We start from the raw sequence: 13,538 nt of genomic DNA, 5'->3' as shown, positions 1-13,538 counted from the left end.
ATCCTAAAGGAGATCAGTCCTGGGTGTTCTTTGGAAGGACTGATATTGAAGCTGAAACTCCAGTACTCTGGCCACCTGATGTGGAGAGCTGATTCATTTGAAAAGACCCTGGTGCTGGGAAAGATTGAGGGCAGGAGGAGAAGGGGACAACAGAAGTGAGATGGTTGGATGGCATCACCGATTCAATGGACATGGGTTTGGGTGGACTCCAGGTATTGGTGATGGACAGGGAGGCCTGGAATGCTTCAGTTCATGGGGTTGCAAAGAGTGGGACAGAACTAAGCTACTGAACTGAATTGAATGGTCCATTGTGTATGTATACCACATCTTCTTTATCTATCTTTCCATTGATAGGTATTTAGGTTATTTCCATGTCTTTACTATTGTGAATAGTGTTGCAATATGAACATAAGTGTGCATATATATTTTCTAATTAGTGTTTTGTTTTTCAGGATAAATACCCAGGAGTAAAATTGCTGGGTCATATTTTTAGCTTTCTGAGGAATAATCATTCTGTTTTCCGTAGTTCTGCACCAATTTACATCCCCACCAACACTGCACAAGGAAACCCTTTTCTCAACATTCATTATGCATTTTTTAAAAATTAGAATCAGATCTAAGTAAGATAAGCATAAACCTCTGAAAAATAGCCTGTTCCATCTGAATTCTGTCCAATCAATTTGCTAGACTCTAGGGATCAATGAAATGCTATCTCAAATCTGTTCCTTTCACTGAAACCACAGTACAAAATTGACAGACCATTGATGATATAATTGCCTGAGAGTAGTGGTGTGTGTTTGTGAAAGTTGCTCAATCATGTCTGACTCTGCAACCCCATGGACTGTAGCCTGCCTGGCTCCTTTGTCCATGGGGGTTTCCCAGGCAAGAATACCAGATTGGGTTGCCATTTCCTTTTCCAGGGGCTCTTCCCAACTCAGGGATTGAACCCAGGTCTCCCACATTGCAGGCAGACTCTTTACAATCTGAGTCATCAGGAAAGCCCAAGAATACTGGAGTGAGTATCCTATCCCTTTTCCAGCGGATCTTGCCAACCCAGGAATTGAACCAGGGTCTTCTGCATTGCAGGTAGATTATTTACCAGCTGAGATACCAGAGAAGCCTCAGAGTTGTTGTAGTGAATTGTAAATATTCTACTAAAAGGCATATATATCTAAGTTGACTATAGGATATCACCAAATTCCAAGCACATTTTTTAGCTATCCAAAAAATTGAGCCTAAGAATCTTTAAATTTGGTGGACAATAAACTCAAAATATAATTAACCTTTCAGTTCAGTTCAGTTCAGTTCAGTCGCTCAGTCGTGTCTGACTCTTTGCGACCCCACGAATCACAGCATGCCAGGCCTCCCTGTCCATCACCAACTCCCGGAGTTCACTTGAACTCATGTCCATCGAGTTGGTGATGCCATCCAGCCATCTCATTCTCTGTCATCCCCTTCTCCTCCCACCCCCAATCCCTCCCAGTTTACAATAAAAAAACAAGTTGTAAATCAAGGACATCTGGAAGATCTATAACAAATCATTAAATCTTCTTTCATCTTTTGTTTACTCATTTGTAAATTGTTTAACAAAATGACCTCAAGATTGCCTTCCAGAATTGAAATTCTGTGATTAAATGGCTAATTCTAATTTGAAATAGTGTACAGAGTAATACTCAAGGTTATGACATCATTCTTTGGCTGCATGATACTTTGGTTGTTTCCATTCTGAAATAAAAGAATAGTGTAAAACAAATGGTTCCTTCTAATGGGGCTGAGAAATCTCATGAAAAAGAAAAATTCTGTAATCACTACATCAAATTTTCACAATACATAATGTATGGGAAAAGTTATTTAGAGATTCTCTTAACTGGTCACTTATTTCCTTTTACTGATGTAAAAAATAATTCATAATTATAATTCTATGTAGCTCACACTTCTTAACCAAAATTGCATATATTTTCTTCACATAAAAATTCTTGGATTTTTTTAGCCACATTTTACATTTGTATTCGGGAATAAAGGACCAAGATCAGCTAGTGTGTTGGTAGTGAAATCAAGACTGGAAACTAGGATTCCGGATTCCTATGCTCTTCACACTGTAGCACACACCCTTTCATCATGAGCCATAGTTTGGCCTCATGTGCTACATAGATTTCACTGGCATCAAGCCATTAATCCAAATATTATTATGTTGAAATTCAATCAGAAAAGTTAAAAGTTTTACAAATATTTTTATTGCTCTTAAGTCTACTATATTGTCACAAGTGAACTCTAAATTCATGCTGCATTATCACCCATGGAGCTGGATGGGAAAATATCGTCAAGTAGTCTCAAGTTCTGAGATACTTTGCATTCATCTTTGCCATCTTGCTTACCTTTGATAATCACTGGACTCCCTTCAATCTTAATCTTCCCATCACCCATTTGATTAAAAGTGAAAATAAGAATCATGAAGATGGTCAATTCTTACTAAAAGGCATAAGCCCAAATGACATTTCTCATTAATGCTAAGATCATCAAATTATACCAGGGCCACTGTACTTTTAACTTTTCCATTTTGCCTTATATACACCAGGATCAAATTCAATACTGTAAAAAATTATTTTCTTGTTAAAAAGATTTATCTTTCACTTAATTATCTGATAAATATTGTTAAATTAAACAAGGAGGTCATTACAAGGAGGCAGTTCTAATTAACTTTAATGGCCAAATAAGCAAAATAAAGTCTTAATCCTGTAAATGCCTCCAGGTTAAGAAATCAAAACCTAAGGACAACCAATCACAAAGAGCCAATTAAGGTTTTCCAACTAAGACAAACACTTAAGCCATAACTTAATTGAAGCTTAAAATAATTTCATTGCTTTGCTTCTATTTTTTTTCTACAGAAGTCCCTCCCCGAGCTACTATGGGTATAACCTTCCTAACCACTTTGAGTTCAATGTTGCCCACTTTGCCCTAAATAAACTCTTAAAATTTTCAATATGCCTCAGTTCACCTTTTAACAGTTTGAACATTCGTGCTACAATCATATACTCAGTAGGTACATAGTAAGTCAGGACAATGAACAGGAGTGGGAGAAAATGGATCTGTGTAACAATTTTTAATATCTACAGTGAATCATCATTCTTATAATTCATCTCTTCATCAACCACATTCTAGTTCCTGGAACATGCTCTGTAGCTTTGTATCTAGGTTCCCCTTCTCGTAAAACATATAAATTAGCAAAAGTTTCATTGCCTCTGGGTGGTTTTGATTGAGTCCCATGTCTATCCTCAACCTATCGCTATAGGAAAATGCAATGCGGTGATTTTGAGGGGTTGGATCTTATGCCTCACTCCTGACCATGCTGGAGTCCCACCAGTCTTAAGGACTGAAGACAGAGATTCCCAGATAAGAATCGGTACTGTTGCCAACAACTACATTGTCTTATTTCCAGTATGTGCCTCCAATACTGGTTCACACATCTTACTAGGCACTTGATAAAATGAAGGCTCCTAAGATGCATCAAGAAATATATCCAGGGAATATTTTTTTTAACTAAGCACATCCTATGTGAGACATGTTGGGAAAAAATCACACATTAAAATGTGAAAGGAAATTTTGGTCAGTATTAATAAATTTTCAAGAATAAGACTCACTGAAATTAGAACACTTAGATACAACAATGTCAAAAGAGGAATGACTACAGTTCAGTTGACTGTCCCAGGGCTTTAGCAGAGTTCTGCCCAACTCCAGCTGATATCACAGTTTCAGAGGTGCTTTGAATGGCAGAGCCTGGATTTATGTGGTACATAACATATATAGATAATGACCTTGCTCAAAGAGATCTCATAAATATGAGTTTAACTTCATTAACAGTAGTTTTCCAACTTATTTTTTCATCTTTCAAGGACCCGCTTGAGAGATAAATTCATTTACACAGCTTGCATGAATTCATGCGTACAGACAGCTCAACACCAACTGCTTTGAACATTGGTTCTCAACCTAGTATATATAGTTACCCCACACTGAATAGAAGGTGGGTGGTGCCTACTGACATCAGAGTAGAGGCAAAGGATGGTGCCAAATATCCTAAAATGCACAAGACAACACCCCACAATAAAGACTTATCCAGCCATAAAGCCAAAAATGTCATTAGTGCACAGGCTGAGAAACTCTGCTTTAGAGATAAAATTTCTTACAGCTTTTGCTTCCACAGATTGCTATTTCTGGAAAACAGTGGATACAAATAAATCTGTATCATGATAATGGATATAGACTCATAGAGTCCTTTGAGCCAACCACCTAATACAAAGATGAGAACAATAAAGGACAGAAAAGGACCTAACAGAACTAGAAGACATGAAAAACAGGTGGCAAGAATACACAGAAGAACTATACAAAAAAGATCTTCACAACCCAGATAATCATGACGGTGTGATCACTCTAGATCACTAGAGCCAGACATCGTGGAATGTGAAGTCAAGTAGGCCTTAGGAAGCATCACTACAAACAAAGGTAGTGGAGGTGATAGAATCCAAGTTGAGCTATTTCAAATCCTGAAAGATGATGCTGTGAAAGCACTGCACTCAATATGCCAGCAAACCTGGAAAGTTCAGCAGTGGCCACAGGACTGGAAAAGATCAGTTTTCATTACAATCCCAAAGGCAATGCCAAAGAAAGGCAATGCCAAAGAATGCTCAAACTACTGCACAATTGCACTCATCTGACAGACTAGTAAAGTAGTGCTCAAAATTCTCCAAGCTAGGCTTCAACAGTATGTGAAACATGAATTTCCAGATGTTCAAGCTGGATTTAGAAAAAGCAGAGGAACCAGAGATCGAATTGCCAACATCTGTTGAATCATAGAAAAAGCAAGAGAGTTCCAGAAAAATATCTACTTTTGCTTTATTTACTATGCCAAAGCCTTTGACTGTGTGGATCACAACATATTGTGGAAAATTTTTAAAGAGATAGGAATACCAGACCACCTGACCGGCCTCCTAAGGAATCTGTATGCAGGTTAAGAAGCAACAGTTGGAACTAGACATGGAGCAAAAGACTGGTTCCAAATAGGGAAAGGAGTACATCAAGGCTATATATTGTCACCCTGCTTATTTAACTTATATGCAGAGTACATCATGTGAAATGCTGGACTGGATGAAGCACAAGCTGGAATCAAGATTGCTGGGAGAAATATCAATAGCCTCAGATATGCAGATGACACCACCCTTATGGCAGAAAGTGAAGAAATAAAGAGTCTGTTGATGAAAGTGCAATAGGAGAGTGAAAAAGTTGGCTTAAAACTCAACATTCAGAAAACTAAGATTATGGCATCTGGTCCCATCACTTCATAGCGAATAAATGGGGAAACAATGGAAACAGTGAGAGACTTTATTTTGGGGGGCTCCAAAATCACTGTGGAAGGTGACTGAAGCCATAAAATTAAAAGACGCTTACTCCTTGGAAGAAAAGCCATGACCAACATACACAGCATATTAAAAAGCAAGGACATTACTTTATCAACAAAGCTCCATTTGGTCAAAGCTATGGTTTTTCCCATAGTCATGTATGGATGTGAGAGTTGGACTATAAGTAAAGCTGAGTGCCACAGAATTGATGTTTTTGAACTGTGGTGTTGGAGAAGACTCTTGAGAGTCCCTTGGACTGCAAGGAGATCCAACCAGTCCATCCCAAAGGAAATCAGTCCTGAATATTCTTTGGAAGGACTGATGCTGAAGCTTAAACTCCAATACTTTGACTACCTGATGCAAAGAACCAACTCATTTGAAAAGATCATGATGCTGGGAAAGATTGAACGTTGGAGGAGAAGAGGACGTCAAAGGATAAGATGGTTGAATGGCATCACTGACTCAATGGATGAGTTTTAATAGGCTTCAGAAGTTGATGATGGACATGGAAGCCCGGTGTGCTGCCATCCATGGGGTCGCAAAAAGTTGAACATGACTGAGCAACTGAACAGAATTGAACTGAATCTAATACATTCTTTAATTGTTACAATATTGAGAACTCTATTTTATATGGAAATGTGTAAAAAAAAAAACTATGTGATGGAATATTATATAGTCATTAAATGTGATACTTTGGGCTTCCCAGGTGATGCAAGAGTAAAGAATCCACCTGCCAATGCAGGAGACACATGAGATAAGGTTTTCATCCCTGGGTTGGGAAGAGTCCCTGAAATAGAAAATGGCAACCCACTCCAATATTCTTGTCTGGAAAATTCCATGGATAGAGGAACCTGGTGGGCTCCAATGCATGAAGTCACAAAGAGTCAGACATGACTGAGCAACTGAGCATGCACACACAAACATAATACTTTAGGAGGACTTTAAGTGGCACGTAAAAATGCCCATCACCTGATAGTTAAAAAGAATCAGTATTTTTTATAGTACATTACAACCTTACTATATATGTTTAGTAATATGGGAATGTTTATGGGTAATGTATGCATATATGTATATGCATAGACATACAGATAAAAATATATGTTGAAAGTCTATTTATGATGTAATTTACAGGTAATTTTAATTTACTTCTTTATGCTTTTCAGATTTTTTTAAATAACTATAATACCAGGATTTTATGAAAGGAAAAATATTACTTAAAATTTTAAAAGAAACAGTTTAATGTATGCTTCTTAAATGTTTTCTGTAGAGGGATGTTTGGCAATTGTTAACACAGAAATGGCATCAGTCATGGTGAAAACAAGTCAAAGTAAAATTTTTAAAATATTTTGAAGTGAATTATTTTACTTGCAAAAAAAGCCAGCATTAGCATTGAAACTGAAGAACACAAAATGCATAAATTTATGAAGAAAAAAATGAGACACTTCTGCTTTCTCCATTCCCCATCATTCTTGGAACAGCTAAATAAGGGAAATAAGATTATGAGACAGTATTTGAGAAAATAAACCAACAAAGAATGTTGAATATATGTAAAGTTTCTGACTTTTAGGGCATCAACATTCAACTTCTCACATAATTAGAAGTTATTTTCATACTATGCTACATATAGCATGACATAGAAAAGAGGGTTATTTAATACACCACACACTCACACACAAAGACTTTATTTGTTCATACAAGTGGAATTATGAAGATGCTTGATGAGACTTTAACTTCCAAGAATCATAGTCTTCAGAAAGGAGTGATTTATCTAATTCAATCGACATATGCTGAGTTCTACTTTGCTTTACTCTTAGACACATATTTCTTCATTAACACTTTCATAAAATGTAGATTTCTAAGCCTCCTCAGAAACTCAGGTTTAGAAGGCCTGGACCTGAGGCTTAGGAACCTGCATGGTCAACAAATGCACGCAGATGGTTCAGAACCCAGGGAACACACCTCCTAGCCCCGGCTCTTCGCAGAGTTGTCTTCTTGATTCTCTTTCCTCCCTCTGCCCTCCCCAATTCTGAGATCCATTAGGCACTTCCCAACAATATTCCTCCTCCTCTAACATAAGAACTTAAGCTAGAGCTGTGTGGACCTTCTCTTTTGCCAGGTACAGTAGCTGGATATGGGACAGGATGAGAAGGGAGGGAAAACCTCCTAACCAATGGTAGAGAAGAGAGGGAGACAAAAGTACTCTGTGTTCTGTCTTGGAGTGTTAAATCTTTATCCAGAGAAAGATCAATCTAATCTATTGCTAGCAAATATTTTCTATCTAAACATGCTGAAAGAATCACTGACTTCTAGGCTGAGATTATTAGGAAACCTTTCTTCTGAAATTTTAAACATTATAGGTATCAGGCTTTGGGAAGTGATGGACATCCCCAAAACATGTCCATCTGAAAATAATTCGTTTTCTTTTTAAAACAAACTATAGGAAATAAAGGTTGACAAAATTCCCATATTTATCTTGATTTTATCGTCTTTCTCTCTCCCTGAACCAAAAAGATTCTCAACTCGTGAAGTTAAGCCCCAGAAGAAGCAGGTGGAATGATATAGAGTGACTTGTAAGATTTACATAGTGAGCAAAAGACAGTATGTGTTATAGACTGGAGATTTATGCACCCTAAAATTCATATGTTGAAATCCTAACCTAATGGTATTAGGTGATGGTATTAGGATTTGAGCCTTGGGAAAATGGTAGGATATAAGCATGAAACCCTCATGAATAGGATTAATTCCTTTATAAAAGAGAACCCAGAGAGCTCCCTTGCCCCTCCTGACATGTGAAAGTGAAAGTGAAGTCGCTCAGTCGTGTCCGACTCTTTGCGACCCCGTGGATTGAAGCCCACCAGGCTCCTCTGTCCATAGGATTCTCCAGGCAAGAATACTGGAGTGGGTTGCCATTTCCTTCTCCAGGGGATCTTTCCGACCTAGGGATCGAACCCAGGTCTCCAGCATTGCAGGCAGATGCTTTAACCTCTAAGCCACCAAGGAAGCAGACAGCTCTCCATGAGCCAGGAAGTGGGCCCTCATCAGAACCCAACCATACTGGCAAACCTGATCTTAGACTTCCAGCCTCCAGAACAATAATAAATAGATTCCTGTTGTTTATAAGCCATCCTTCTATGGTATTCTGTTATAGCATCCAAAACCACCTAAGACATCAAAAGAAGGTATGGTTCAACCAGTTTGAGAAACACTCCTTGAAAGAAAGCAAACTGGACTGAAAAATGGAAGTAATTAGTTAAGTGATTGATCAAAGGCACCAAAACTTTCATTCAGAAGATCCCAAAGTTAAAAAACAGATTCAACTCAAAGTATATTCATTTCCCCACTTCATATCCTCATGTAAATTTGCTTCAGCCTTTTTATTGTTTCGTGTGAACAGAAGTGTAATTGCCTTTGTAACTGGAATAGTTTTGCATTCCTTTTAAGACTAAACAGAATAGTGAATAACTGGAAACTTCTTGAGTACACAACAAGAAAATACAAAATAAACACAAATATTTAAAAAGCAAAACAAACATAAGCAATCCCTGACTCCTATTCACTTCCTAAAATGGATCAGAATATTTATGCCAAGACTTCAAAATTCCCCTCTCCGAAAAAAACACTCAGAGCCCCAAACTGTCTAAAACCAGGAGCTGTCCTTGATGGCAAAACAGATACCTTGAGAATCAGGCCTTGTATGTCCCCCAAAACAGCAAACATCCTGAGTTAGAGACACTGATCTCATACTTTTGACAAGAGAAAAATAGTACACCAATTTTAATTTGTAGTTATACTGGAAAACATTAAGGATAGGGTTTGGGTTGAGAATGAAAATAACATTTAGAGTTGCTTAATTGCCTCTCCCCGCTTCATGTATCACAGCCTTGTCCATGGCAAAGGGACTTGCATAAGCCAATGAAGCTGTGAGCCATGCCATGCAGGCCCACCCAAGATGGATGGGTCATAGTGAAGAGTTCTGAAAAAATGTGGTCCACAGGAGGACGGAATGCAAACCAGTATTCTTGCTTCAAAAACCCCATGGACAATATGAAAAGGCAAAAAGATATGATGTCAGATGATGAGCACCCCAAGTCAAAAAGTGTCCAATACGCTATTGGGAAAGAGTGGAGGGCAATTAATAATAACTCCAGAAAGAATGAAGCAGCTGGGAAAGCAGAAACAATAGTCACTTATGGATCTGTCTGGTGGTGAAATTAAAAGACACTTACTCCTTATAAGGAAAGCTATGACAAACATAGACAGCATATTAAAAAGCAAAGATGTCACTTTGCTGACAAAAGTCCCTATAGTCAAACCTATGTTTTTTTCCTTGGGCTCCAAAATCACTTTGGATGGTGACTGCAGCCAAGAAATTAAAAGACACTTGCTCCTTTGAAAAATTGCAATGACAAACCTAGACAGTGTATTAAAAAGCAGAGACATTGCTTTGCCTGCCAAGGTCTGTATAGTCAAAGTTATGTTTTTTCCAGCAGTCAGCATCACCGACTCAAGGGCTTCCCTGATGATTCACTTGGTAAAGAATCCACCTGCAATGTGGAAGACTTGGGTTCCATCCCTGGGTTGGGAAAATCCCCTGGAGAAGGGAAGTGAACATCACTCAGCCATGTCCAGCTCTTGCAACCCTACAGACCATACAGTCCATGGAATTCTCTAGGCCAGAATACTGGAGTGGGTACCCAGGTCTCCCACATTGCACGTGGGTTCTTTACCAGCTGAGCCACCAGGGAAGCCCAAGAATACTGGAGTGGGTAGTCTATCCCTTCTCCAGGGCATCTTCCCAACCCAGGAATAGAACTGGGGTCTCCTACAAGTGGATTCTTTACTAACAGAGCTATCAGGGAAGCCTGGAGAAGGGAAAGGCTACCCACTCCAGTATTCTGACCTGGAGAATTCTATGGACTGCATAGTCCTTGGGGTCACAAAGAGTCAGCTTTCACTTCCACTTTAAACAACTCAATGGACATGAGTTTGAGCAAACTCTGGGAGATGATGAAGGACAGGAAAGCCTGGCTTGTTGCAGTCCATGGAGTCTGAAAGAGTCGGACACAACTTGGCAACTGAGCTATAATAACAATCGCCTCCCATTTAAATATACTGCATTATTAAGAGTTTTCCAGAGAAACACAACTAGTCTGATATGTACGTAACATAAAGAGAGAGATTTATCTTTAGGCATAGGCTCACATAATTGTAGAGGATGGAGAGTCCAACATCTGCAGCACAGGCTGTCAGACTGGGGACCCAGAAAAAAGCTGATGTTGTGGCTAAGACTGAAGAGTGTGGAGGCAGAATTTCCTCTTCCTCAAGACACCATCTTTCCTCTCTTAAGGCCTTAAGCTAATTGGATGAGGCCCACCCATATAATTGGGGGTAATCTTTTTTACTCGAAGTCTATTAAATAAATGTTAATCTCATCTGAAAAATACCTTCACAGTAGCATCTAAAGTGCTGCATGATCAGGTATCTAGGTACCTTGGCCTAGCCAAGTTTACACACAAAATCAACTATTGTGTATACTTATAATTTATTTAGTCACTAAGTCGTGTCTGACTCTTACAACCCCACAGACTATAGATAACCAAGCTCATCTGTTCATGGGATTTCCCAGGCAAGAATACCGGAGTGAGTTGCCATCTCTTCCTCCAGGTGATCTTCCCAACCCGGGGAGGAGCGTTCATCTGCTGTGCTTCCTGCATTGGTAGGTGGATCTTTACCACTGAGCCACTAGGCACTTTTTGTGATCCTAAGAATTTGACTAAAATCAGAGAAAAATAATATTTTTAATGTTCATTTAAAGTGTTTAATAAAAAAACTATGCAAAGGTGGGCACAATAAAGTACAGAAATGGTATGGACCTGACAAAAGCAGAAAATATTAAGAAGAGGTGGCAAGAATACACAGAAGAACTGTACAAAAAAGATCTTCATGACCCAGATAATCATGATGGTGTGAGCACTCATCTAGAGCCAGACATCCTGGAATGCAAAGTCAAATGGGCCTTAGGAAGCATCACTACAAACAAAGCTAGTGGAGGTGATGGAATTCCAGTTGAGCTATTTCAAATTCTAAAAGATGATGCTGTTAAAGGGCTGCACTCAATATACCAGCAAATTTGGAAAACTCAACAGAGTCCACAGGACTGGAAAAGGTCAGTTTCATTCCAATCCCAAAGAAAGGGAATGCCAAAGAATGCTCAAACTACTGCACAATTGCACTCCTCTCACACATGAGTAAAGTAATACTCAAAATTCTTCAAGCCAGACTTCAACAGTATGTGAACCGTGAACTTCCAGATGTTCAAGCTGGTTTTAGAAAAGGCAGAGGCACCAGAGATCAAATTGCCAACATCTGTTGGATCATATAAAAATCAAGAGAGTGTTTTGCCTATGTTTTCCTCTAGGAGTTTTATAGTTTCTGGTCTTACATTTAGATTTTTAATTGTTTGGACTCTGTGGGAGAAGGTGAGAGTGGAATGATTGGAGAGAATAGCATTGAAACATGTAAATTACCATATGTGAAATAGATCACCAGTCCAGGTTCGATGCATGAGACAGGGTGCTCAGGGCTGGTGCACTGGGATGGCCCTGAGGGATGGGATGGGGAGGGAGGTGGGAGGGGTTCAGGATGGGGGACACATGTACACCCATGGCTGATTTACATCAATATATGGCAAAAACCACCACAATATTGTAAAGTAATTAGCCTCCAATTAAAATAAATAAATAATTTTTTTAAAAGCAATAGAGTTCCTGAAAAATATCTATTTCTGCTTTATTGACTATGCCAAAGCCTTTGACTGTGTGAATCACAACAAACTGTGAAAAATTCTGAAAGAGATGGGAATAGCAGACCACCTGACCTGCCTCCTGAGAAATCTGTATTCAGGTCAAGAAGCAACAGTTAGAATTGGACATGAAACAACAGACTGGTCCCCAATAGGGAAAGGAGTATGCTAAGGATGTATATTTTCACCCTGCTTATTTAACTTATATGCAAAGTACATCATTCAAAATGCCAGGCTGGATGAAGCACAAGCTGGAATCAAGATTGGAGGGAGAAATATCAATACTAACCTCAGATATGCAGATTACACCACCCTTATGGCAGAAAGTGAAGAACTAAAGAGCCTCTTGATGAAAGTGAAAGAGGAGAGTGAAAAAGTTGGCTTAAAGCTCAACATTCAGAAAGCTAAGATCGTGGCATCTGGTTCCATCACTTCATGGCAAATCAATGGGGAAACAATGGAAACAGTGAGAGACTTTATTTTCTTGGGCTCCAAAATCACTGCAGGTGGTGACTGCAGCCATGAAATTAAAAGATGCTTACTTCTTGGAAGAAAAGCTGTAACCAACCTAGACAGCATATTAAAAAGTAGGGACATTACTTTGCCAACAAATGTCTGTATAGTCAAAGTTATGGTTTTTCCAGTAGTCATGTATGCATGTGAGAGTTGGACTCTACAGAAGGCTGAGCACCAAAGAATTGATGCTTAGTTGTGACCTTGGCTTCACAGGCATTTACTGCAGATACTGAGGCCTGGGTCTCACCCCTAGAGCTTCTGATTTAATTGGTCTGGTATGCACACTGGGGATCAGCATTTTTTAAAGTTCCACACATGAAGTTAGTGTGCAGCCAGAATTTAGAACTGCTGCATGCATGATAGTTAATCCAGCCTAGGTATGCATACGGAGAAGGCAATGGCAAGCCACTCCAGTACTATTGCCTAGAAAATCCCATGGATGGAGGAGTCTGGTAGGCTGCAGTCCGTGGGGTCGCTAAGGGTCGGACACAACTAAGCGACTTCACTTTCACTTTTCACTTTCACACATTGGAGAAGGAAATGGCAACCCACTCCAGTGTTCTTGCCTGGAGAATCCCAGGGACGGGGGAGCCTGGTGGGCTTCCATCTATGGGGTCGCACAGAGTCGGACACGACTGAAGTGACTTAGCAGCAGCAGCAGGTATGCATAACCCATTATTAATACAAGTTTATAGCAGTATCTTAGCAAAGAAAAGAGAATAGAAATCTTACTTTGTTTATCAATATAAATGTATCTAGTAACAACAGAGGATGAGCAGGTGTTGTTGGAATGCAACTGACCGAATATCTTGATGAGTACCTAGTGGAGC

This window comes from Moschus berezovskii, chromosome 2 (genome assembly GCF_049115385.1).
Source record: "Moschus berezovskii isolate FMDL1 chromosome 2, NW_MosBer_1.0, whole genome shotgun sequence".
NCBI lineage: Eukaryota > Metazoa > Chordata > Mammalia > Artiodactyla > Moschidae > Moschus > Moschus berezovskii.
Note: the sequence above shows the minus strand (reverse complement) of the source record.